Source organism: Artemia sp. Qi Xiang Cuo, chromosome 4 (assembly GCF_049724085.1).
Source record: "Artemia sp. Qi Xiang Cuo chromosome 4, ASM4972408v1, whole genome shotgun sequence".
Taxonomy (NCBI): Eukaryota; Metazoa; Arthropoda; class Branchiopoda; order Anostraca; family Artemiidae; genus Artemia; species Artemia sp. Qi Xiang Cuo.
The window spans coordinates 42,032,815-42,056,401 of record NC_142797.1 but is presented as its reverse complement, the minus strand read 5'-3'; the positions used below and the strand labels follow the sequence as shown (position 1 = coordinate 42,056,401).

The following is a 23,587-nucleotide window of genomic DNA, read 5'->3' as shown; positions in this document are numbered from 1 at the left end:
AATTGTGTATGTACTAAAGGAACAATGAACATTTTACTTCTGATTTTGTGTGTTTTTGCAAGAAAATAGCTTGTCTTTAGCGAACTTAGCCATAGATAGTTGAAACTCAGCATACATATCGTCATTTAAGCCTTAGTGCGTATGTACTAATAGAACATTTAACTTTTTTTCTGATTTTGTGTGTTTTTGGAAGAAAATAGCTTGTCTTTAGCAAACTTAGCCATAGTGAGTTGAAACTGTTCATAAATTTTTTTATTTTTAATCTCATTGTGTAGGTAATCAAGGTAAATATAACATTTTTCTGAGGGTGTGGGTTTTCGCTCGAAAATAGATGGTGTTTAGCAAACTCAGCCATATATAGATGACACTCTGCATAAATATCTTAATTTTTAGTCTAACAAGTATGGTATTAATTTTTCTATCTCCCACAGAAAAATTTAGAATTGAACTTTAAATTTCTTTATGTATTTGTGAAATAAAGAACTGAAGTGGAAGATTTTTTTTTTCTCTGGAGAAATTAGAATTGAAGTGTGTTCTTTGGTAAAGTTCAGAAGAGAACTTGAAATTTAATTAACTTCGTTGAGAAAATTTAAAATTGAACTAGAACTTTTTATCTTCCGTGAAAATATTCACAAGTATGATATTACTTTTTCTATCTTCCATCGAAAAATTAGAATTGAACTTTAAATTTCTATATGTCTTTGTGAAATAAAGAACTGAAGTGGAAGATTTTTGTTTTCTCTGGAGAAATTAGAATTGAAATGTGTTCTTTGGTAAATTTCAGAAAAGAACTTGAACTTTTCTTCACTTCGTTGAGAAAATTTAAAATTGAACTAGAACTTTGGGGGCGCCGGTGGCTCTTTGGGAGCCCGGGGGGGGGACCTTTGAGGACCGGGGGAGGGCCTTTGGGGCACAGGGGGGGCCTTTGGGAGTCTGGGGGACACTTGAGGACCGATTGGTCCTTTGGGAGCCGGTTGGCCCTTTGGGGGCCGGGGGAGGGCCTTTGGGGTCCGGGGGGACAGTTGGGGGCCTGGAGGACATTTGGGAACCGGTGTAGGGCCTTTGGGACCCCGTTGGTCCTTTGGGAGCTCGATGGGCCTTTGGGGGCCCGGGGGTGCCCTTTGGGGATCCGGGGGCCCTTTGAGGACCAGAGGAGGGCCTTTGAGGGTCTGAGGAGGGCGTTTGGGGGCTGGGGCTCTATGGGAGCTTGGGGGGCCTTTGAGTACCGGGGGCTTCCTTCGGGGTTGGGGTGGGGATCGGAACCCTTTGGGGTTGGGGTAGAGGACCTCACAACACAGTTCAAATGGAACTTGTGTATTATAACGACCACAGAGTTTCACCCTCAAATTCTCTTCTAAAACCTTTCCTAAAATCTTCTTTCAAAATGTCTCTAACTGTTTCGCCGAAATAATCCCATAAAATATCTAAAACCGTTTCGCCCAAATAATCCCTAAACGTAATTTCAGCGTGTTCCTTTTGTTTGGCATCTCTGCGCTAACGCATTTAAAATTTCTAGGAAACCCTTTCCTACGTTAATCTCTTCATCTCATAAATTTTCCTAGCTGAACTATTAGGGTTTCGTTAGAATATCAATTTATCTCTCCGACTTAAAGCTCCGTGAAGCCGTATTTAAAAATAGAAGTTCTATCTCTTTAGACTCCCGCATAATTCCAAGATAACAAGTGATGTCAATTATAATTCCTGACACTAAAGATCAATGAAGCCCTATTTAAAAATAGAATATTAATTTTTCTCTCTGACCTAAAGAACGTTTATCCCTCAGACCTAAGATTAAAGAAGCCTTAATGTTTCTTAATTCTCCCCTTCGTCAATAATAAATCCTGACACTATAGATCAATGAAGCCCTATTTAAAAATAGAATATTAATTTTTCTCTCTGTCCTAAAGAATGTTTATCCCTCAGACCTAAGATTAAAGAAGCCTTAATGTTTCTTAATTCTCCCCTTCGTAAATCAATAATTTCCCCTAGCGATTATGTAAATCAATTTCTCAGGTTAAGCTAACCAAACAACAATGAAGCCATGTTTGTTTCTTAAGGTCATTGAGCGATTACGTAATCTTTCTCCCTAGGGACTCTATGACCATATTGTTTCATAATTCCCCACGCTCGTGAATCAATAATTCCCCCATGGATTATGTAAATCAAGTTCTCAGGCCAGGTTAGCCAAACAACAATGAAGCCATGTTTGTTTCTCAATTCCCCCTTCGTGAACCAATAAGTCCCCAATCAATTATGTAAATCACCCCACAGTGTCATAAATCAATAAGTCCTCCATCGATTATGTAAATCACCCCACATGCCATTACACGTGGCCAAACAACAACAACAGATCGATTGACCTTGACCACCATTAGACTCGATCGATAATCCTTGAATAAATTATGTCCCGGCAGCATTAAACTCAGGTTAAGCTAAACAAACAACAATGAAGCCATGTTTGTTTCTTAATTCCCCCCTTCGTGAATCAATAATTTCCCCTAGCGATTATGTAAATCCAAGTGAGAAAATTCACTTCCCCCTCGAGTCCTAGATCAATAACATTGTTCCCGTTAGAACTCAATGCGCATGTGCAACCTTCGTCCCAGAGTTATTGCATATAGAAACAACAAATAACTCGATCTTGGAAAAAGAGGTCATTGAGCGATTACGTAATCTTTCTCCCTAGGGACTCTATGACCATATCGTTTCATAATTCCCCAACGCTCGTGAATCAATAATCCCCCCATCGATTATGTAAATCACCCCTCATACCATTACACGTGGCCAAACAACAACAACAACAGATCGATTGACCTTGACCACCATTAGACTCGATCGATAATCCTTGAATAAATTATGTCTCGTCAGCATTAAACTAAATTGTAGATGGCAGCAGGGGTGGGCAATGGGGGTTATAGGGTCACTTCTACTCTAGCCCCCCCCCACACACCCTTTTTTCCCAAGCCCATCCGATAAATTTCTTACAATAGCAATTTCACAAGCAGTTTCAAAAAGTTCAAAGGTCAGATATGAAAAATTCCTCTGAAGACGCAACCCCTCAGGGCCCGGAGGCAGGCGTTATGAGTAATGCTCTAGGGGCATATATAGTTCTTATGGAAGAGATGCTCGTATACACTTCGGAGAGGGCTCATTTGATTGGAAATTAAAAGTTCTTGTTCATTTTTTAAGAGTCAAAAGTGATCGGAGGGCAACTAGATCCCCCCCCCCCTTCCTCCACGCCCTAAATGCATCAGATAAAATTTTGAGATAGAAATGTTGTTAAAAATAGTTCAAAGTTCAGATAACAAAAACCCCAGTGTCGACACAGCCCCCCAGGGCCCGGAGGTAGGGGTTGTAAGTTATGCCCTGGGGGCATATATGGTTGTTATGGAAGGGATGCTCATAACTTCATAGAGGGCTCATTTGATTGGAGGGCAGCTAACCTCCCCCCACACTCCATTTATGTTTTTCCCAGAGGCACTTCATATAGAAGGGGTCGTCATATAAACTTCAAAGGGGCCTCATTCGATTGGAAATCGAGGGTCCTAGCGCCCTTTTTAAGAGCCAAAAGTGATTGGAAGGCAACTGGCCCCCAAGCCGTTTTTCCCCAAATAAATCTGATAAAAGATTTGAGGTAGCCATTTTGTTAAAAATAGTTCAAAGATCATATAACAAAAACTACTTTACGTATGGCCATTTCGTTAAAAATAGTTCAAAGGTTTGATAAGGAAAACTCCTGTGTCGACGCAACCCCCCCCAGGGCCCGGGGCAGGCGTTGTAAGTATTGCTGTGGGGGCATATATGGTTCTTATGGAAGGTATGCTTGTATAAACTTTGGAGAGGGCTCATATGATTGGAAATTGAAAATTCTCGTTCACTTAAAAGTCAAAAGAGATTGGAGGGCAACTAGCCCTCCTCTCCAAGCCTTGTTTTCCTCAAACCCATCCGATAAGAACCTTGAGAGAGCCATTTTTTCAAAATAGTTCAAAGGTCAGATTCTTATAGAAGGGACACTCGTATAAACTTCAGAGAGGGCTCATTTGCTTGAAAATAGAAAGTTCTAGTTGACTTTTAAAGAGATCAAAAATTAATTAGCCCCCCCCCCCACGCCCTTTTTCCCCAAACCCATCCGATAAAAATTTTGAGATAGCAATTTTGTTAAAAATAGTTCAAACATTAGATAATAAAAACTCCGAGGTTGAAACAAACCCATTTTTTCACTTTGATATTGTTACTTTGATACCAGTTTTGATACTTTAATGAATATTTTATTTTTTTTTTTTTTTATTTTGATTTGAATTTTTATGAAGGAGTTTTTAAAAACTCTGAAACTTTTTGCAATCAAAAACAAAGAAAATTTAATTTAAAAAAACTTTTCGAAAAATAAGTTTTTCAAAGAAAAGTAAAGGCCATTTTAAACTTAAGCTCAGCAGATACAAATACCTTTTAAAATTCAAAGTCAAAACGACCCGAAATAACTATTAAACAATAAATGAAACCCAAAACACACATAAATTAAATAAACAATCATAGCAAAAACATTCAACAAATAATAATATAAATGAATAACTAGATCTTAAAGCGAGTAATGCTTAGATTCAATATGAAAATCAAGCTTAAAACGAAAAAAAATATTTTCCTATTAAAGTATAAATGAAACTTAAAACGAACAGACATTAAATAAACAATCAATGCAAACAATCAAACAATAGATATTAATGTAAATTAATAAATAAAGCTTAAAAATAGTGAAACTTAAACTGAATATGCAAATCAAGCTTGAAACGAACAAAAATCACTACAAACAAGAGTTTGGGTATGACCTCCTTCTCTCACTGTAAAAGTCTAAAACCTACTGGGTCATTGGCGCTTTACCGAAAACTATATGCGTCTTGAACAGTCTTGGAAAGTATAAACAACATCAAATTGAATATTTGATGTATTATGATATTAACTGTTGAAAGATCCATCAGTCCAAGAATTTATTTTACTGTAATTTTATTTTTATTTTCAATGCTGTAAGAAGTGGAAAAGAAAATATTTGTAACATAATTCGTTTTCACTTAAGCGCCAATGACGCAGTAGGCTTTTGGTTTTTATTTACAGTTAGGAAAGGAGGCAGTATCTAAACACTTGTTTGTAGTGAAACTATATTCGTCTTTAACAACTTTAGGAAGAACTAATAAATTAAACTAAATATTTGATGTATAATAATATTAATCGCTGAAGGCTGATCAGTTCAAAATTTTACTATAATTCTAATTTTTATTGTCAATGTTAAACAAATTAAAATCTGTTTATAGATAAATTAATCTTCATTAAAGTACCACCGATGTATCTAGTTTTAGAATCCTGAAGTGAGGGATGGAGGCGAAATCCAAACTCTTGTTTGTGGTGACTTTTTTTTTTTTCTAGCTTGATTTGTATATTCAATTAAAGTTTCACTCGTTTTAAGATTTATTTATTAATTTACATTAATATCTATTGTATATTTGTTTGCATTGATTGTTTATTTTATTTCTGTTCATTTAAGTTTCAGTTATACTTCAATAGGAAAATATTTTTTTTTCGTTTTAAGTTTGATTTTCATATTCAATTTAAGCATTACTCCCTTTAAGATCTATTTATTCATTTACATTATTACTTGTATGTTTTTGCTATGATTGTTTATTTAATTTCTGTTCGTTTTGGGTTTCATTTATTCTTTAACAGTAACTTCTGGTCATTTTGGATTTTAATTTTAAAAGACCCAAATATTGACGAAGACCACACTGCCTTTCCATACCAAACAAATACAACTTAAAAACAATAGGTAAATTTTTTCAAGACAGTGCAATTTAAATCGATGAATATTTCGGCCCTATGTCCAAGGGCCGTCTTCAGCGCAACGTTAAAGAAAAAAATATATATAAAAACAAACTTACATTAAAATACGAAGTATAAACTAAAAATACTTTTAAAAAACCGCTTTTAAAAACCTTTAAAACAGTCCTAGTTTCCTTAATTCAACAAAGCTCAACCAGAACTGATAAATAAATTGACAGGAGAAGATGAAGTCATTCAAACAAAATAAAATGAAATTATTAACTGCAAGTTTTCAAAGCCAATCTTGTTTTTTTAGCAGCTAGTCTTAAAGGCCTTTTTGTAACGGGTTCAATACTATTGTCAATTGGCTTAATAAAACATTTTGTTAAATCATTTTTAATTAAATTTGAGTATAAAGAATTCAGTGAGTATTCTCCTAAGTCTCTATTTAAGGAAATATTTTTATTTATTTTGAGCCTAATTTTGATTGATTCCCGGACCACCTGTTTTATCCCCAAATCACTACTAATGAGAGAAGATTTTTCAAAAAGTATTTTGTGGCCGGGATTATCAAATATATGGCTAGCTAAAGCAGAATCAAAGGAGTTATTAGAATTATTAGCAATTAACGCTTTGTCTATGTCTTCTTTATGTTGGTGTATCCGTTTTTCTAGATTCTGATGAGTTCTGCCAACGTAGTAATTGCCACAATCGCATGGTATTTGATAAACCCCTCTTTGGCGAGTAACTGGGGTTTTATCTTCACCGGAGTTTAAGAAATTTGTGATTTTAAAATTATTGGTGAAAACTAAATACAGATTGTTTTTTGTGCAAATTTTTTTTTTATTTTTGTGGTGATTCTTGGGATGTAAGGAAGATAGATTATATTAGAGGGTTTTTCCGGAGCCTCACATTGTGAAATATCGTTGATTTTACGAAAATGTCTTTTTTCTTCTATTTTGGTTTTGAATAATTGCTCAGAAGTAGCCACATCTATATTCGTGTACATGGAAACAATATCAAAACTGCTAATTATTGTGTTTTCTGAAATATGTGTGTTATTAAGTTTTTTAACCAAATCTGCCGAATTACTGATACAGGAATTTTGTGAATATAGTAAAGGTTTGAAAGCTGTGCAAAGCCATTTTCCAATATTGGACGCGGGGACTTTAATACATGCTACGATAGGTCTTAGGGGAATGCCTTGCTAATGCAGTTTTGGTAAGCTATAAAATTTTGGACAGAAACTACTATGGGGGTAAAATTTGTTGTATAATTTTGGTGTAATTTTACAATTCTGTTTTAGCTGTTTGAAATCATTTATAATATTATTAGTAAATTTATCAGTAGGATCATGAGTGATTGGTTTGTATGTACTTGTGTCTTTTAAAAGTGAAAAGATTTTGTTGTCAAAGTCTGCCGTATCCCTGACAACGAGTGAGTTGCTTTTGTCTTCTTTGGTTATTGTAATAGATGGGTCTTTGCGGTGGTTAGATAATATTTTTATGTCGTTCAAATGTTTTCGTGTGAAAGTGGTAGGAGACTTAGCCTTTTTTTGGCTATTATAAAGGGTATTTATGAGACAGGACCTAACTTCATCAGGGTTTGAAACAGATGGGCAGTATTTATGCAAAGCGGACTCTAAAGAGGAGACTATATCCGCCACGGGAACCTGTTTCGGCAGAAAAGAGAATTTTGGACCTTTTTCCAGTGCTTCGATATCCTGGGTTTCAAATGTTCTAGAAGAGAGGTTAACCATACCAGGTCCAGGTCTGAATCTTGGAGATTAAATACGGTCTCTCATCGAATATTCCTCTCCCAATTTTTCCAATTTTGTATATAGTCGTTCCTTTGACAAGTGAAAATCGTCGCTAACCAAATTCCCTTCTAATCTAACAACTTAAGAAAAATCAAAAGTGGATAACTTTTCAAACAAAAAATTTTCGAGAGATTTTCTTTCTGAGGAAATGATATGTCTTTTTTGCTTTTTGTCCTTAATAATATGGACTAATGTTTTTAATTGTAGTGTATGAGCAAATCGCCCTTCTTTCCGGGTATTTAGATGTAGTTTATATCTTAAAGACTTTGGAATAAGATCTCACGATGACTCATGACATCATAAACTGATCACTCATGATCCTACTGATCAATTTACTAATATTATAAATGAATTAAAACAGCTAAAACAGAATGGTAAAATCACACCACAATTATACAACAAATTTTACCACCGTGGTAGTTTCTGTCCAAAATTTTACGGCTTACCAAAACTGCATAAACAAGGTATTCCCCTAAGACCTATCGTAGCATGTACTAAAGTCCCCGCTTCCAATATTGGAAAATGGCTTTGCACAGCTTTCAAACCTTTACTGTATTCACAAAATTCCTACATCAGTAATTCGGCAGATTTGGTTAAAAAACTTAATAACACAAGTATTTCAGAAAACACAATAATTAGCAGTTTTGATATTGTTTCCATGTACACGAATATAGATGTGGCTACTTCTGAGCAATTATTAAAAACCAAAATAGAAGAAAATTATCACAATCGAAGACTCAGCGACAGAGATTGATGGTGAAGTTTTATTTAATCTTGTTGAAATTTATAATAAGTTTTCAATATATTTTCAGTTTCTTGATACCTTTTATCAGTAAAGAAATGGGTTACCAACGAAAGCTACTTTATCCGGCCCTATGTTAAATATTTATGTTAATAAACTTAAAAAGTGTGCCTCAAATTCTTATTTTTAATATATTTCTGCTGGGGTTGTTACATGGATGACGTAATTTCACTTTGGAATAATAGGGAAACTGAACTTCGGGGTTTCCTAAATCATCTTAATACTTATGATAGATATTTGCAGTTTACCCTAGAAATTAAATTTGAAAATAAACTACCATTTTTAGATGTGCTAATTATCCGTAATGCTAATAATTTTGACTTCACTATCTATTGAAAACCAACACAAAACAATAAATATCTTCATTTTAATTCAAATCCCCCCCCACAAGTTAAAAGAGCAGTTGTAACTTCTCTCATTGACCGCTGCCCTGAATGTATGCTCCAATTCATACATAAAATAAGAAATAAACTTCATGAGAGATATTATTTTCGGCAATGGATACCACATTCCTTTTATAAATAATACGATTAAATGTAGGCTAAAAAGACCTTTTCGTACAGTCAACGATTTTTCACAACATGATGCTCCGGAAAAACCCTCTAATATAATCTATCTTCCGTAAACACCAAGAATCATCACAAAAATAAAAAATATTTGCACAAAAAACAATTTGTATTTGCTAATTATCAGTAATACAAATAATTTTGACTTCAATATCTATAGAAAACAAACACAAAACAATACATATCCTAATTTTAATTCTAATCACCCCCCACAAGTTAAAAAAGCAGTTGTAACTTCTCTTATTGACCGTGCCCTGAACATTTGCTCCGATTGATACATAAGAGCAGAAATAAATTTTATCAGAGATATTCTTTTTGGCAACGGATACCCCATTCCTTTTGTCAATTATACGATTAACCATAGACTAAAAAGATATTTTCGTAAAATCAACGATATTTCACAATGTGAGGCTCCGGAAAAACCCTCTAATATAATCTATCTTCCGTACATCCCAATAATCACCACAAAAATAAAAAAATATTTGCACAAAAAACAATCTGTATTTAGTTTTCACCAATAATTTTAAAATCACAAATTTCTTAAACTCCGGTAAAGATAAAACCCCAGTTACTCGCCAAAGAGGGGTTTATCAAATACCAAGCTATTATGGCAATTACTACGTTGGCAGAACTCATCAGAATCTAGAAAAACGGATACACCAGCATGAAGAAGACATAGACAAAGCGTTAATTGCTAATAATTCTAATAACTCCTTTGATTCTGCTTTAGCTAGCCATGGTAAAATCCCAGCCACAAATAATATATTGATAATCCCAGCCACAAAATACTTTCTGAAAAATCTTCTCTCATTAGTAGTGATTTGGGGATAAAACAGGTGGTCCGGGAATCAATCGAAATTAGGCTCAAAATAAATAAAAGTATTTCCTTAAATAGAGACTTAGGAGAATACTCACTGAATTCTTTATGCTCAAATTTAATTAAAAATGATCTAACAAAATATTTTATTAAACCAATTGACAATAGTATTGAACCCGTTACAAAAAGGCCTTTAAGACTAGCTGCTAAAAAAACAAGATTGGCTTTGAAAACTTGCAGTTAATAATTTCATTTTATTTCGTTTAAATGAATTCATCCTATCTTGTCATTTTATTTATCAGTTCTGGTTGAACTTCGTTGAAGTAAGGATACTAGGGCTGTTTTAAAGGTTTTTAAAAGCGGTTTTTTAAAAGCACTTTTAGTTTATACTTCGTATTTTAATGTAAGTTTGTTTTTATATATATTTTTCTTTAATGTTGTGCTGAAGACGGCCCTTGGACATAGGGCCGAAATATTCATCGATTTAAATTGCCCTGTTTTGAAAAAAATTCACTATTATTTTTAAGTGTATTTGTTTGAAATTTTAAAAGATATTTGTATCTGCTGAGCTCAAGTTTAAAACAGCCTTTACTTCTCTTTGAAAAACTTATTTCGGAAAGTTTTTTTGAATTAATTTAGAAAAAAACTAGGCCTATTAATCGTCAGGTATTGTTGGTTAATGCTACTTATACACCAGAACTGACACATGATAACATTCTCAATTCAATATTCTTTCCAAAGATAATGATTACTGCTGTTACAATTGCACCCCCCCCCCCTCTTAGTAGGACTAGATAGCCATAGGCTATATACAGAAATTTCCTGATTGTCTGAGTTAGCCATTATTTTTGGTGCTGATTTTGTATCAAAATCTTGTTCATAATGCCAAATAAAGGGAATTTGAAAACACGTCTGCAAAATATGGTATATTGCCTAGGGCTAAGGTAATTTACCAGTTGCAGTTTACAATGTAATTTAGCTAGGATGAGAGTGAATATATCACATGATGCCATTTCACAGTTCATAGTTATCTAGTCCTACTAAGGGGGGGGGGGGTGAAATTGTAACAGCAGTAATAATTATCTTTGGAAAGATGATTGAATTGAGAATGTAGTCGTGTGTCAATTCTAGTGCATAAGTAGCATTAACCAACAATACCTGACAATTAATAGGCCTAATTTCTTTTTTTTTGTAAATCTGAGGTTATTCTGTTCTGACCAGTTGTCTCAAAACTTTGATGAGTCTTCTGATTTACGTCATATTTATACTAGTTATAACATTTATAATTGTTAAAGAAGTTTAATTTGATTATATTAAGTTAGGCAAATCAGACTTTTATGAATGAACCCATGGTCTATGATATTCCCTGGGAAGCTGTTTTTAAGCTACTATATATACTTTTTCCTTATTTCTAGAACTTAGAAGATTGCACTGATGACAGGTCTATAGGGTAATTCTGCTAGTACTTGGATGTTACCTAATCTTGGACAAATATTTTTATTAAAATGTATCTTTCATATGCATCTACAGAAAGTTCTATGCCTTATATATGATTTAGTTAGTTAGGACTGGGCTATTGAGGACTGGCTGACTAGAATCTAGGAAAACATTTTTTGACATTTAAACATGGACTAAAATTACCCTTACATCCAAGCCAATTTAAATACAATTATTCTGCTTCAATACTCTTGCCTTAGATTGAATTCTTGATAGAGAATGTCTATGATTTCCATTTCATGTTCTAACTTTAAGATCCCATGTCCTAACTGAGGGGGCATTTTCAATCTTTAGGGTCAAACTTAATGTGTGTGTCAAAGATTAGGCTCCACTGTTGACTACCAGTGCATTTAAATTGTAGTGTTGCATATGGTTAAAAGATCCAAGGTAACCATACACTTATTGAAAATATCTAGACAAACCCAATGGTGAGCCAATCCAATTTCAAGGTGGTTTAACAGAGATTTAATAGTGATTTAGTTGTTGAAGTGAGAATTAGCTGTCTAATAACTGGGTAGCTTTGGACAGAAAATTTTTTACCTTAATTTTAGATTCTGTCTCTTTTTCATTGACTCCAGATTTCAAAAAAGCAATCCCTATTACTTCAGCAGGATTTTAAGCCATATCAAGCTTTTTTTCAAAATTTAAGACATAGGTTTATGAATCTTTTAACACCTTATAGGTCAGAACTGAGAAAAACTATAATACACAGGACATTTGAATTGCATTTCATTTCAGCAATAGATTTATTTCTTAAAGTTTAAATTTATAGCACAAGGATTGTCAAAGTTCACCAAAGGTCAGTGACATTTGGTGGAGAGGAGAGGTAGATGTGGATACTTTAAATATGTTCCCAGGAGATCACTGAGGTTACTTTTCTATCCCTGAAAGTTTCATTCACCTAATTCAAATACTTTCTAAGGCAGCAAAAAATAGACCTAATGTGGATGACACCACAGGAGAGGGGTTTCCTGAAGAAGACACTGGAGAACTCAAAGATTATCTCCTTTTAATTTCTAATTGTGTGCTTTTAGTGACGTTTAAAGTCATATTTGTGACAATTTGCTTCCCCCCCCCCCCCTGTAATGGCCCAGATATCCCAGGCTATATAGAAAACTGAGAATAAAAATGATAAAATTCATAATTTACAATATGCAGTAGGTTTTGATTACTCACCTAAACATATTTCTTGTGATTTTCATTCATGTGTCTGTATTTGAAAATATAATTTTGTTTGATTTTATGCAAAATATAGCTGCATAAACATTTTTATTTGAAAAATTACACTATTTGGCAACAGATTTGCAATGGATATTTACAAGTGTTTAAGAAACAGTGTTTTCTGTGGGTCAGAGAAAAAATTTCAGATTTTTAATATTACTTAGACATAGCAATTCTGTAGTAACCTATTGGAATAGCATGATTTTCAAATCTGAGAGCTGTGTTTTATATATAAAAAAAAATAATGAGACTACATTATCAAAAAAGTACTTTTAAACATGGATGAAAATGCAAATAAAGAAGAAGCTGTAATTAATTGAATATTGCTGTATATAATGAAGTGAGAAATTCATCACTTTAATCATTAGTTTTGTATATAGCCTAGGACAATATCTGGCACCATTTGCGAGGGTGTAACAAACACAACTGTAAATATCACAAAGAGCATAAAATTAAAACTCTAAATATGCTACTCTTTTTGTTGTCAGTAAATATATACAAGGTTCCATCCCAATAAGAATCTTTCTAAAATTTATCATAGAATTCGTTCTGGAACAAATGGACTAAATTTCCTTGCATTCTCATATAAATCTTCTAATTCAAGTGGTTCAATTCCCCTGTCCCCTCTTTGCAGGCATTGTAATATGAATAATGAAACAATTGACCATTGCCTATTTGAATGTAATATGCTGACATCTGCACAACATACCTTGCTTTGTAAACTGTTAAAAATCTTCAAACACCACAAAATCTCATTATCAGCCAAAAGCCTAGCCAACTATACATGCACACAGAGCATAGAAATTGATATCTATCATCTTATATTTGAACTCCTTGAGTCAAAAGATCTACTGAAAGATATCTGACAGTATCCAATTAATGAGAGACGACCAAGCCAGTAGCTCTGTAGCCCACAGAGTGAAGCAAAAAGAAAAGGGCTAAATAGTACTAACTGAATAGCCCGCCTGCTGTGAATTAGAAGAAGAAGATAGCGCGCTAAAAACATCAGATTCGACTTTAGAAGCCAAATTAATTCTACCATAATTCCCTTTTCCCCCCAAAGTCACAATTTTTTTTGAAATCCCCCTTTGCCCCAAAGTCAAAATTTTCCAAAATTCTACTGTAGAAGCTTTTTAAAATATTCCTAAAGCGCTAAGACATAGAGCGCTACAAACATCAGAATCAACTTTAAAGGACAAGTTATGTCATGGGAAGATGTTTTTGGAATCCTTCTTTGCCCCAAACTAAAAATTTTACAAATTTCTACTTTAGCAGTTTTTTAAATATTTCTAAAGCACTAATAGATAGCGCGCTACAAACATCAGAATCGACTTTAGAGGCCAAATTCATTCTAACCTTATTCCCCCTTCCGCCCCCACTCAAAATTGTTTCGAAATCCCCCTTCGCCCCCAACTCAAAATTTTCCAAAATTCCACTTTAGAAGCTTTTTTAAATATTTCTAAAGCGCTACAAACATCAGAATCAACTTTAGAGGACAAGTTATGTCATTGGAAGATGTTTTTGTAATACCCATTATCTCTTTAAGTTTTGACAAAACACAATTTTGACTTAATTGTCAGTTAACAGTTTCCTATTCTCTTGCCCCAGTTCTGAAAACTAAATGGGCAGAATTTTAAGCCTTATCTATGATTTAATTCCAAAATTTAGGTAGTGTACTTGCATATATTTAAAACCGTATAAGTTGGGATTGAGCAAAGTTTTGAAGCTGAAATAATTTTGTTGTATTTCATTTAAACAGAAGATCTATTTTGCAAGGTTCCATTGCTATAACTCACATATTTTTAAAGGTCATTCAAAGTTTTTGAAATCCTCCTTACTATTCATCCCCTTCCCCCTTCATACTCTAAAATCTGGTTGATAATTTGAAATTTGAAAAGCCTTATTTTCCACAGGGGTATTTTTTTGGGGGGGTTGGATTTTCCGTGAGGGTGTTTCCCGTGGGGGGGTATTTTTGGCAGGGAGGTATTTTCCGGGGCGATTTTCTGGTGAGTATTTGCCAAGAACCACAAATTTGATGGTATGACTTTTATTAAAATCTTTGCCTTTTAGGGGTTGTTTCCCCCTTTTACGAAACTCAGACAAATTTTTTAGACAGGTAAATTATCAACAAGATTTTAGAGTATGAGTCCGGTGCAACACGTTGCAACAAAATGGTCAGCTTAGATTAGTATAAGCAGAGGCACTGCGAGCAGGTTGCTGATCACCGCCCCCCCCTCCCTCTGCAATCAAATCCCCTTGCAGCTAACCTTTCCACCCTTGAAAGAAAATTTTTATATAAGTTCCAGCATTTTTACCATAGTTTAAATTGTGGATGTAAAAAAGAAAAGCAAAATTTTTTAACATCATAGGATTAAGCTATTTGAATATCTTTTATGTCTGGTTTCCTTGTACAGTCTATAGCGGTGGGTTATTTATAATGCACAAGTACCAAATAATCTATATTCGTTTTGATTTTTTTTTTTTTTGGAAACCCCTTAACATTTTGAGTTGGGTAACCACATAAAACATCAGAATTGACTTTAGAGGACAAGTTATGTCATGGGAAGATGTTTTTGAAATCCCCCTTTGCCACAAACTCAAAAATTTCCAAAATTCTACTTTAGAAGCTTTTAAAATTCTTCTAAAGCATTAATAGATAGAGCACTACAAACATCAGAATCGACTTTAGAGGACAAGTTATGTCATGGGAAGATGTTTTTGAAATCCTCCTTTCGCCCAAACTCAAAATTTTCAAAATTCTACTCTAGAAGCTTTTTAAATATTTCTAAGGCACTAATAGATAGCGCGCTACAAACATCAGATTCGACTTTATAGGCCTAATTAATTATACAATAATTCCCCCTTCCCCCAAACTCAAAATTGTGTCGAAATCCTCAGTCACTCAAAACTTAATATTTCCCCAAATTCCACTGTAGAAGTCTTTTTAAATATTTGTAATGCCCTAAGACATTGACCGCTACAAATATCAGAATCGACTTTAGAGGACAAGTTATATCATGGGAAGATGTTTTCGTAATACCCATTACCTCTTGAAATTTTGACAAAACAACATTTTACCTTAATTGTCAGTAATCAGTTTCTTTTTCTGTGGCTTTAGTTCTGAAAATATTCTTTCAGTTATTTGATCAGAATTTTCAGCCATATCAATTTTGTAAGTTATGTCATGGGAAGATGTTTTTGAAATACCCATTAACTTTTGAATTTTTAACAAATCAAAATATTGCCTTAATTTTCAGTTATTAATTTCTTTTTCTCTGGCTTTAGTTCTGAAAATCATTTGAGCAGAATTTTAAGCCATATCAATGTTTTATTTCCAAAATTTAGGAAATGTATTTGCAAATATTTAAAACCTTATAAGTTGGGATTGAGCAAAGTTTTGAAGCTGACATAATTTGGTTGTACTTCATTTAAACAGAAGATCTATTTTCAAAGGTTCCACTGCTATAACTCATAGATTTTTAAAGGTCATTCAAAGTTTTTGAAATCCTCCTTACCATTCATCCCATTCCCCCTTCATACTCTAAAATCTGGTTGATAATTTGAAATTTGAAAAGCCTTATTTTCCACGGGGGTATTTTTTTTTTTTGGGGGGGGGGATTTTCCGTGAGGGTATTTTCCGTGCATGGGTATTTTCCGTTGGGAGGTATTTTCCGGGGGGGCCCGGCGGGTATTCGCCAAGAATCACAAATTTGATGGTACGAGTTTTATTAAAATCTTTGACTTTTAGGGGTTGTTTCCCCCTTTTACGAAACTCAGACAAATTTTTTAGACAGGCAAATTATCAACCAGATTTTAGAGTATGATTCCGGTGCAACACGTTGCAACGAAATGGTCAGCTTAGATTAGTATTAGAAGGGGGAATGGGATGAATGGTAAGGAGGATTTCAAAAACTTTGAATGACCTTTAAAAATCTGTGAGTTATAGCAGTGGAACCTTGCAAAATAGATCTTCTGTTTAAATGAAGTACAACAAAATTATTTCAGCTTCAAAACTTTGCTCAATCCCAACTTATAAGATTTTAAATATACGCAAATACATTTCCTAAATTTTAAAAATAAAACATTGATATAGCTTAAAATTCTGCTCAAATGATTTTCAGAACTAAAGCCAGAGAAAAAGAAACTGATAACTGAAAATTAAAGTAAAATGTTGTTTTGTCAAAATTTCAATGGGTAATGGGTATTTCAAAAACATCTTCCCATGACATAACTTGTAACATTGATACAGCTTAAAATTCTGCTCAAATAACTGAAATTGCGTTTTCAGAACTAAAGCCAGAGAAAAAGAAACTGATAACTGAAAATTAAGGTAAAATGTTGTTTTGTCAAAATTTCAATGGGTAATAGGTATTTCAAAAACATCTTCCCATGACATAACTTGTCCTCTAAAGTTGATTCTGATGTTTGTAGCGCTCTATGTCTTAGTGCTTTATAAATATTTAAAAAAGCTTCTAAAATGGAATTTTGAGTTTGGGCTGAAGGGGGATTTCAAAAAATTTTGAGTTTGGGGGGAAGGGGGAATTATTGTAGAATTAATTTGGCCTCTAAAGTCGATTCCGATGTTTGTAGTGCGCTATCTATTAGCACCTTAGAAATATTTAAAAAGTTTCTAGAGTAGAATTTTGAAAATTTTGAGTTTGGGGCAAAGGATTTCAAAAATATCTTCCCATAACATAATTTGTCCTCTAAAGTTGATTCTGATGTTTGCAGCGCTCTATGTCTTAGCGCTTTAGAAATATTTAAAAAAGCTTCTAAAATAGAATTTTAGAAAATTTTGAGTTTGGGGAAAAGGGGGATTTCAAAAAAATTTTGAGTTTGGGGGGAAGGGGGAATAGTTTTAAAATTAATTTGGCCTCTAAAGTTGATTCTGATGTTTTTAGCGCACTATCTATTAGTGCTTTGGAAATATTAAAAAGCTTCTAGAGTAAAATTTTAGAAAATTTTGAGTTTGGGGGGAAGGGGGATTTCAAAAACATCTCCCCATGACATAACTTGTCCTTTAAAGTCGATTCTAATGTCTGTAGTGCTCTATATCTTAGCGTTTTAGAAATATTTAAAAAAGCTTCTAAAGTAGAATTTTAGAAAATTTTGAGTTTAGGGGGAAGGGGGATTCTAAAAGCCTCTTCCCATGATATAATGTGTCCTCTGAAGTCGATTCTGATGTTTTCAGCACTCTATCTATTAGTGTTTTAGAAATATTTAAAAAGCTACTTAAGTAGAATTTTGGAAAATTTTGAGTTTGGGGAGAAGGAGGATTTTAAGAACATCTTCCCATAACATAATTTGTCCTCTAAAGTTGATTCTGATGTTTGTAGTACTCTATATCTTAGTGCTTTAGAAATATTTAAAAAAGCTTCTAAAGTAAAATTTTGGAAAATTTTGAGTTTCGGGGAAGGGGGATTTCAAAAATATCTTCCCATAACATAATTTGTCCTCTGAAGTTGATTCTGATATTTGTAGCACTCTATCTATTTGTGCTTTAGAAATATTTAAAAAGCTTCTTAAGTAGAATTTTTTGAGTCTTGGGGAGGGGGGATTTCAAAAACATCTTCCCCTGAAATAACTTGTCTTCTAAAGTCAATTCTGATGTGTGTAGCCCTCTATCAATTAGTGCTTTAGAAATATTTAAAAAGCTTCTAAAGTAGAATTTTAGAAAATTTGGAGTTTGGGGGGAAGGGGGATTTTAAAAACCTCTTCCCGTGGTATAACGTGTCCTCTGAAGTCAATTCTGATGCTTTTAGCACTCTATCAGTGCTTTAGAAATATTTTAAAAGCTTCTAAAGTAGAATTTTTAAAAATTGAGTTTGGTTGGATGGGGGATTTCAAAAACATCTTCCCATGACTTAACATGTCCTCTAAAGTCAATTCTGATGTTTGTAGTGCTCTATGTCTTAGTGCTTTAGAAATATTCAAAAAGTTTCTAAAGTAGAATTTTGGAAATTTTTGAGTTTGGGGCAAAGGTAGATTTCAAAAACATCTTCCCATGACATAAACTGTCCTCTAAAGTTGATTATGATGTTTGTAGCGCTCTATGTCTTAGCACTTTACAAATATTTAAAAAAGCTTTTAAAGTAGAATTTAAAAAATTTTGAGTCCAGGGCAAAGGGGGATTTCAAAAACATCTTCCCATGACATAAATTGTCCTCTAAAGTTGATTCTGATGTTTTTATTGCTCTATGTCTTGGCGCTTTAGAGATATTTAAAAAAGCTTCTAAAGTAGAATTTTTGAAAATTTTGAGTTTGGGGCAAAGGGGGATTTAAAAAAAAATTTGAGTTTGGGGGGAAGTGGGAATTATTGTAGAATTAATTTGGCCTCTAAAGTCAATTCTGATGTTTTTAGTGTGCTATCTATTAGTGCTTTGGAAATATTTAAAAAGCTTCTAGAGCAGAATTTTAGAAAATTTTGAGTTTGGGGGGAAGGGGGATTTCAAAAACATCTTCCCATGACATAACTTGTCCTCTAAAGTAGATTCTGATGTTTGTAGCGCTCTATGTCTTAGTGCTTTACAAACATTTAAAAAAGCTTCTAAAGTAGAATTTTGGAAAATTTTGAGTTTGGGGCAAAGAGGGATTTCAAAAAAATTTGAGTTTGGGGGGAAGGGGGAATTATTGTAGAATTAAGTTGGCCTCTAAAGTCAATTCTGATGTTTTTAGCGTGCTATCTATTAGTACTTTGGAAATATTTAAAAAGCTTCTAGAGTAGAATTTTAGAAAATTTTGAGTTTGGGGGGAAGGGGGATTTCAAAAACATCTTCCCATGATATTAGTTGTCCTCTAAAGTCAATTCTGATGTTTGCAGCACTCTATGTCTTAGCGCTTTAGAAATATTTAAAAAAGCTTGTAAAGTAGAATTTTGGAGAATTTTGAATTTGGGGGATTTTAAAAACATCTTCCCATAACATAATTCTTCCTCTAAAGTTAATTCTGATGTTTGTAGTGCTCTATGTCTTAGTGCTTTAGAAATATTTAAAAAAGCTTCTAAAGTAAAATTTTGGAAAATTTTGAGTTTAGGGGGAATGGGGATTTCAAAAACATCTTCCCATAACATAATTTGTCCTCTGAAGTCGATTCTGATATTTGCAGCGCTCTATCTATTAGTGCTTTAGAAATATTTAAAAAGCTTCTTAAGTAGAATTTTAGAAATTTTTGAGTTTTGGGGAGGGGGAGGGGGGATTTCAAAAACATCTTCCCATGACATAACTTGTCCTCTAAAGTTGATTCTGATGTTTGTAGCACTCTATTTCTTAGTGCTTTAGAAAAATTTAAAAAAGCTTCTAAAGTAGAATTTTGGAAAATTTTGAGTTTGGGACAAAGGGGGATTTCAAAAAAATTTTGAGTTTGGGGGGGAGGGGGGGATTATTGTAGAATTAATTTGGCCTCTAAAGCCAATTCTGATGTTTTTAGCATGCTATCTGTTAGTACTTTGGAAATATTTAAAAAGCTTCCAGAGTAGAATTTTAGAAAATTTTGAGTTTGGGGGGAAGGGGGATTTCAAAAACATCTTCCCATGGCATAAATTGTCCTCTAAAGTCAATTCTGATGTTTGCAGCACTCTATGTCTTAGAGCTTTAGAAATATTTAAAAAAGCTTCTAAAGTAGAATTTTGGAAAATTTTGAGTTTGGGGCAAAGGGGGATTTAAAAAAAATTTTGAGTTTGGGGGGAAGGGGGAATAGTTTTAAAATTAATTGGGCCTCTAAAGTTGATTCTGATGTTTTTAGCGCACTATCTATTAGTGCTTTGGAAATATTAAAAAGCTTCTAGAGTAAAATTTTAGAAAATTTTGAGTTTGGGGGGAAGGGGGATTTCAAAAACATCTCCCCATGACATAACTTGTCCTCTAAAGTTGATTCTAATGTCTGTAGTGCTTTATATCTTAGCGTTTTAGAAATATTTAAAAAAGCTTCTAAAGTAGAATTTTAGAAAATTTTGAGTTTAGGGGGAAGGGGGATTTTAAAAGCCTCTTCCCATGATATAATGTGTCCTCTGAAGTCGATTCTGATGTTTTCAGCACTCTATCTATTAGTGGTTTAGAAATATTTAAAAAGGTTCTGAAGTAGAATTTTGGAAAATTTTGAGTTTGGGGAGAAGGGGGATTTTAAGAACATCTTCCCATAACATAATTTGTCCTCCAAAGTTGATTCTGATGTTTGTAGCACTCTATGTCTTAGTGCTTTAGAAATATTTAAAAAAGCTTCTAAAGTAAAATTTTGGAAAATTTTGAGTCTTGGGGAGGGGGGATTTCAAAACATCTTCCCCTAACATAACTTGTCTTCTAAAGTCAATTCTGATGTGTGTAGCCCTCTATCAATTAGTGCTTTAGAAATATTTAAAAAGCTTCTAAAGTAGAATTTTAGAAAATTTTGAGTTTGGGGGGAAGGGAGATTTTAAAAACCTCTTCCCGTGGTATAACGTGTCCTCTGAAGTCAATTCTGATGCTTTTAGCACTCTATCAGTGCTTTAGAAATATTTTAAAAGCTTCTAAAGTAGAATTTTTAAAAATTGAGTTTGGTTGGATGGGGGATTTAAAAACATCTTCCCATGACATAACATGTCCTCTAAAGTCGAGTATGTTGTTTTTAGTGCTCTATATATAAGTGCTTTTCAAATATTTGAAAAGTAGAATTTTGGAAAATTTTGAGTTTGGGGCAAAGGTAGATTTCAAAAACATATTCCCATGACAAATTGTCATGTTAAGTTGATTCTGATATTTGTAGCGCTCTACGTCTTAGCGCTTTACAAATATTTAAAAAAGCTTTTAAAGTAGAATTTAAAAAGTTTTGAGTCTGGGGCAAAGGGGGATTTCAAAAACATCTTCCCATGACATAAATTGTCCTCTAAAGTTGATTCTGATGTTTTTATTGCTCTATGTCTTGGTGCTTTAGAAATATTTAAAAAAGCTTCTAAAGTAGAATTTTGGAAAATTTTGAGTTTGGGGCAAAGGGGGATTAAAAAAAAAAAATGGAGTTTGGGGGGAAGGGGGAATTATTGTAGAATTAATTTGGCCTCTAAAGTCAAGTCTGATGTTTTTAGTGTGCTATCTATTAGTGCTTTGGAAATATTTAAAAAGCTTCTAGAGCAGAATTTAAGAAAATTTTGAGTTTGGGGGGAAGAGGGATTTCAAAAACATCTTCCCATGACATATTTCGTCCTCTAAAGTTGATTCTGATGTTTGTAGCACTCTATGTCTTAGCGCTTTAGAAATATTTAAAAAGACTTCTAAAGTATAATTATCGAAAATTTTTGCGTTTGGGACACAGGGGGATTACAAAATAAATTTGAGTTTGGGAGGAAGGGGGAATTATTGTAGAATTAAGTTGGCTTCTAAAGTCGATTCTTATGTTTTTACTATTCTATCTATTCGTCCCTTGGAAATATTTAAAAAGAATCTGGAGCAAAATTTTGGAAAAGTTTGAGTTTGGGGGGAAGGGGTATTTCAAAAACATCTTCCCATTAAATAAATGGTCTTCTAAAGTCGATTCTCATGTTTGTAACACTATATGTCTTAGCACTTTAGAAATATTTAAAAAAGTTTCTAAAGTAGAATTTTGGAGAATTTTGAGTTTGGGGGATTTTAAAAACATCTTCCCATAACATAATTCTTCCTCTAAAGTTGATTCTGATGTTTGTAGTGCTCTATGTCTTAGTGCTTTAGAAATATTTAAAAAAGCTTCTAAAGTAAAATTTTGAGTTTAAGGGGAAGGGGGATTTCAAAAACATCTTCCCATAACATAATTTGTCCTCTGAAGTTGATTCTGATATTTGTAGCGCTCTATCTATTAACGCTTTAGAAATATTTAAAAAGCTTCTTAAGTAGAATTTTATAAATTTTTGAGTTTTGGGGAGGGGGGATTTCAAAAACATCTTCCCATGACATAACTTGTCTTCTAAAGTCAATTCTGATGTTTGTAGCCTAGTGTTCTATCAATTAGTGCTTCAGAAATATTTAAAAAGCTTTATGAGTGCATGGACCTATAAAAATAAAAACATCTTCTCATAACATAATTTGTCCTCTAAAAACAATTTGGATTTTTTTTATGGCCTATCTCTTGTCAACTTCGTGGGCGGGTGTAAAAAGGGAGGCTTTGAATAGATTGGGGTGGAGGAGGAGCGTGCGTAGCTGTGTTGGCCTCAGGCGGCTTGGTGCTGCGATGAGTTGTTAGTAGTAGTAGTATCTAGGTAATTACCTTTCCCTAGGTAATTAATAAAGTTTAAATGGCTTATCAACACAGAGTTGTCTTCTACCCCATGGGACCTGCATGCTACTGTTAAAGGTGATATGATAAGCAAAGTTGTGACATCACAAATGGGTTGCATAAGCAATGTCAGCTAGATAGAAGCTGAAGTTGTGTAAGTTAAGCAGTGATTTATAATTATGATCGTAATATAGGATGAAATGTGAGCTAAAACAACTAGCCTAGTAAGGTGCAGTAATTTACCATTATATAGAGGGGTGAGGAGTGGAGGTAGGTACTTCAAAGTACCTTCCTGGGACATAGGCTACCTTAGCATGTAGATCCATCCCTGAAAGTTTCATTTTCCAAACCCAACCCCTTTCCAAGATAGCCAAAAGCAACTAAAGTAGAATTTTACCATAAACAGATATGTTTCAGTTAGTTTGGTATGCTACTGTATGTTTCAGATATTATGTTTTCAGTTACTGTATGTTTTTGTAATGTCATTGACATTGTTATAGACTTTTCTATAATTATTTAGTGCGACAAGCTTGTTAAAGCTTACCGTATTTTGGTATTAATAAATAATCATTAGCCTATAGGATGTAATTTGCTTACCATCTAGGCTATTTATTTCCCACTTGTATCCATTTATTTTTATCTTTCTTCTTCTATTTGACAATCACGGTAAACACAGGGTGCCAACTTTTCGGTCAATGAATATGTCCCTTGAGCATCCAAAAACGTGTCCTTTTCAGCCAAATTATGTCCATATTTTGTCTATAATATGTCCATAATATGTCCATCTTGAAATTTCAGAAACTAGTTTTTTACGACTTGTAAACCTCTTTCAAAGTGGTCAGGTA

At 33.6% G+C, this 23,587-nt stretch overlaps 1 protein-coding gene across 1 annotated transcript in view; it reads right to left on the bottom strand.

The window, feature by feature from the left end:
- Positions 1–23,367, bottom strand: part of LOC148953125 (eukaryotic translation initiation factor 2-alpha kinase-like) — a 140,153-nt gene extending 116,786 nt beyond the window's left edge. Inside the window, exon 1 of the mRNA XM_089088308.1 lies at positions 23,340–23,367. The gene's annotated coding sequence lies outside the window, so the exon portion shown is untranslated. The remainder of the gene's footprint in view (positions 1–23,339) is intronic.
- Positions 23,368–23,587: the final 220 nt, after the last annotated feature.